The sequence below is a fragment of the Mastomys coucha genome, unplaced genomic scaffold (assembly GCF_008632895.1).
Source record: "Mastomys coucha isolate ucsf_1 unplaced genomic scaffold, UCSF_Mcou_1 pScaffold21, whole genome shotgun sequence".
NCBI lineage: Eukaryota > Metazoa > Chordata > Mammalia > Rodentia > Muridae > Mastomys > Mastomys coucha.
In genome coordinates this window covers 178,222,586-178,227,246 of record NW_022196904.1, presented here as the reverse complement: position 1 = coordinate 178,227,246, position 4,661 = coordinate 178,222,586, and the positions used below count along the sequence as shown (strand labels likewise).

At 46.1% G+C, this 4,661-nt stretch overlaps 1 pseudogene; it reads right to left on the bottom strand.

Moving 5' to 3' along the window:
• Nucleotides 1-3,844: 3,844 nt before the first annotated feature.
• On the bottom strand, nucleotides 3,845-4,087 carry LOC116101370 (annotated as a pseudogene).
• Nucleotides 4,088-4,661: the final 574 nt, after the last annotated feature.

Here is a 4,661-nt window from a genome sequence, read left to right as displayed (position 1 = left end):
CCCATGCCCCCACACTGGTTCCCACCCTGTTGCCTTCCCCTGTGCCCCATGTCCCCCACACTGGTTCCCACCCTGGTGCCTTCCCCCGTGCCCCATGTCCCCCACACTGGTTCCCTTCCTTCTGTCAGTCTTCCCTCTGCTTTCTTGTCACATACATTCCATTGTCTTATTTTCTCCTCTTAAAACCTCTTCCTCTTTTCAATTCCCTTTCTAGTTTTATGACACACACACATTAGTTTTAAAAGTAGGTTCTGCATATGAATAAAGGTGGCTCATCCGCCCTTCCTTCCTTCCTTCCTTCCTTCCTTCCTTCCTTCCTTCCTTTCTTCATGCCTACACATGTGTATATCTGTATGTATATATACATGCCTGAGGTTACAGGCTTTCCCTGGAGCTGTGGTTCAAGTAGTTGTAAGCTGCCTGATGTGGGTGCGGGGAATTGAACTTGGTTCTTCTGCAAGAACAATATATGTTCTTAACTACTGAACTATCTCTCCAGCCCTGAAAGGTGATACATTCTTTCTGAGTCTGGCTTACTGTGCTCAACATAATCATTCCCAGGTACATACGTTCTCCTGCCTATGCCATAATTTGATTTTTCTTTATGGATGACTAAAGCTCTATTGTGGACACATAGCACATCTTCTTTATGCGTTCCTCTGTTAGTGAGCATCTAGGTTGGTTCCTTCCATTTCCTGGCTGTGATGAGTAGTAGCAACACCCATGGCTGTGCAGCTCTGTGCTACTCTGACTTCAGACCACAGTGGCAGAGTGAGGTAGGGTAGTGTCCTGTGGTAGAACAGGGGCTGAGACAGAGTGTCAGGATTAACATGGAGGAAGCTGGAGGGACACCTCAGCAGTTAAGAGTGCTTCCTGTGGGCTGGAGAGATGGCTCAGCGGGTAAGAGCACTGACTGCTCTTCTGAAGGTCCTGAGTTCAAATCCCAGCAAGCACATGGTGGCTTACAACCATCTGTAATGAGATCTGACACCCTCTTCTGGTGCATCTGATGACAGCTACAGTGTACTTACATATAATAAATAAATAAATCTTTAAAAAACAAAAAACAAAACAAACAAAAACCCAGCAGAGTTTAGCTTTACTCGGAGTAAAGGTCTGACTAAGAAGTTGGCTACCAAGCCAGATGGTGGTGGCACATGCCTTTCATCCAAGCACTTAGGAGGCAGAGGCAGGTGGATCCAGCCTGGTCTACAGAGTGAGTTCCAGAACAGCCAGGGCTCCACAGAGAAACCCTGTCTCAAAACACCTCTCCCTACCTCCCTCCCCCCAAAAAACCCGAGTTATTTTTAGGAGCTTCAGAGAAGGCTCGGCGGCTGGGAACACTGCCCACAGCTACCTTTCCAGATGGCCTGACACCTTTCCCTGACCTCTTCGGCCACCTTGCACACATGAGGTGCACAGATAGGCATGCAAGCCTATACATGGGATGAAAAAAAAAAAAAGAGTACTTCCTGTTCTTCTAGAGGACGGGGATTTGATTCCCAGCACCCATGTCAGGCAGCTCACATTCACCGTGACTTCAGCTCCAGGGAATCCAGTGACCTCTTCTGGACTCCTGGCAGCTGCATTTGTGTGCACAGACCCACAGACTGGCACTCACATAGTTAAAAGCTAGTGTCACATGCCCACAGACTGGCACTCACATAGTTAAAAGCTAGTGTCACAGACCCACAGACTGGCACTCACATAGTTAAAAGCTAATGTCACAGACCCACAGACTGACACTCACATAGTTAAAAGCTAGTGTCACAGACCCACAGACTGGCACTCACATAGTTAAAAGCTAGTGTCACAGACCCACAGACTGGCACTCACATAGTTTAAAGCTAATGTTTTGAGACAGAGTTTCACTATGTAACCCTGGCTGGCCTGGTACTTGCTTTGTAGACAAGGCTGGCCTTGAATTCACAGAGATTTGCTTACCTGTGCCTCAAAAATAAGTAGTTTTAAAAAAGATTATTATATGGAAGAAGTCAGTTTGCAGAAGAAGTCTGGAAGCTGCTCTCACGTAGCCTTCATCTAACAAGCAAAGCATGTACACACACACACATACACACACACACACATGCGCACACATGCTCACGCACACACACACACACACACATGCGCACACATGCTCACGCACACACACATACACACACACACACACATGCGCACACATGCTCACGCACACACACACACACACACACACACACACATGCGCACACATGCTCACGCACACACACATGCGCACACATGCTCACGCACACACACACACACACACACACACACACACAAGGCCATGAAAGGCAGAGGAGAGAGGGGACAGTAAGGCCCTATGAAGGACTGTGCAACACTCGCTGTCCTGTGTGGTCATTTTCTCAGTGTACCTGCCCACTTCCATTCACAGGAATGCTTCTCCTTCCTAACTTCCCGTCTGTCCCAGCTTCCGTTCCTCATCCTGGGGAAAGCCCAGAGGAAAAGCAACATGAGATAGAAACAAGTACAAGGGCCTGCAGGATGCTTAGAAGGCAGAAGCCAGTGCTTCACAGACACTAACTACAGCCTGAATCTGAGCCTTCAGAATCCATGGTGGAAGAGAGCCAACTCCCGAGAGGTGCCCTCTGACCTGTGAGTGTGTACCACGGCACACATTTACACGCATTAGACCACACATACATACACTAATCATAACAATTTTAGTTTTTTATAAAAGAGTTGGTTTTATTTATGTGTATATGCACATGTGTGTGTGCATGTATGCCATATGTATTTGGATGGCCTCAGAGTCCAGGAGAGACTCGGATCCCTGGAGCTGGAGTTACAGGTGGTTGTGAGCTGCCTGACCCGGGTTCCAGAACCAAGCTGTTCCTCTGCACACCAGCAAGCGCGTTCACTGCTGAGCCGCTCTCCCGCTTCAGAAATTATTTTTATTTTTTAAGAAAGGAAAAACAAGCTGGGCAGTGGTGGCACACGCCTTTAATCCCAGCACTTGGGAGGCAGAGGCAGGTAGATTTCTGAGTTCGAGGCCAGTCTGGTTTACAGAGTGAGTTCCAGGACAGCTACACAGAGAAACCCTGTCTCGAAAAACCAAAAATAAATAAGTAAATAAATAAATAAATAAATAGAAAGAAAGGAAAAACAAGAAGGATATTATAGAGGAGAAAATGTAAGAGACTAGAAAATGAAAAGAATAAAAAAAACCAAACACTAAAGTTATCAATAATGAGAAAGTTCAAAGCCAGAATTAGATAAATTTAAGAGTAAAATATAAAGACAGGAGCGCATTTTAAAATGCAGACAAGCCAGGTGTGGTAGTGCACACCTTTAATCCCAGAACCCGAGTTCCGGACCAACCAGGGCTGCACAGGGAGACTGTCTCAAACAAAACAGAACCTCTGGATGGTGGTGCAGGTGGTACACATCTGGAATCTTGGAGCCTTTGGAAAGGAGAGGCAGGAGGATAAGGTTAGCTACAGTGTGAGTTCAAAGTCAGCCTGAGCTGTAAGAGACTCTGCTCCAAGAAAGAAGGAAAGAAAGAAAAGAAGCCTTTGGAGAGGGCTGGCTCCTGCTGGGCTGTCAGTCTGAGTTTGGCTCTTCACATGTAAAAAGAGAATCTACACCAGCCAGTTGTCCTCTCTCTCTCCCTCTCTCTCTCTCTCTCTCTCTCTCTCTCTCTCTCTCTCTCTCTCTCTCTCTCACACACACACACACACACACACACACACACACAGTAACACACATATCCCCCCAGAAAATAAACGTAAAGAATATTTTTTTTACATAAAATTCTTTTTTTTTATCCAAAATGGGAAGGTTCCCACTCATCTTCCATCGGGGGCTCTCAGTGCTGCTTCCTCCTGAAGGAGCGACCTGCTGTCAGCCTTGCTGTGCCGCCTGGAGGCTGACAGAGGACGGTGGAGCAGCCAACACACAAGACATGGCTAAAGACCGTGGGGATCTTCTAGCATCCTGAGCATTTTACATCTGTAAAGTAGGAACTGGGGCTCTGCACCAGGTGCTTTTTCTTGTGTTTTCTCTTCTCCTCGCCTGGAGAGGGATGAAGGAGATCCTTTGCTAGAGGCATGTTCTCGTAGGGAGGTTGTCACCACTGGAAAGGCTGTAAAAAATATTTTTAATCCTCCCTTCCATACAAACAAACAAAAAAGTAAGTAAAAGTTAAAAAAAAAGCCAACGGGGCTCGAGATATGGCTCAGTGGTTAAGAGCACTGACTGCTCTTCCAGAGGTCCTGAGTTCAATTCCCAGTAATCACATGGTGGCTCACAACCATCTGTAATAGGATCTGATGCCCCCTTCTGGTGTGTTTGAAGACAGTGACAGTGTACTCACATATTTGAAATAAATAAGTGAATCTAAAAAAAAAAAAGAAAAAAAAAAGAAAAAAAAGAAAAAATCCAACAAATAATAAAAACATAGAGACAATACACAGTGACTGACGTTACTCGTGCATAAGGCAGTGTATAGACAGTACACAGTGACTAACATCACCGTGCATCAGGCAGTGTATAGACAGTACACAGTGACTAACGTCACCGTGCATCAGGCAGTGTATAGACAGTACAGAGTGACTAACGTCACCGTGCATCAGGCAGTGTATAGACAGTAGACAGTGACTGACGTCACCGTGCATCAGGCAGTG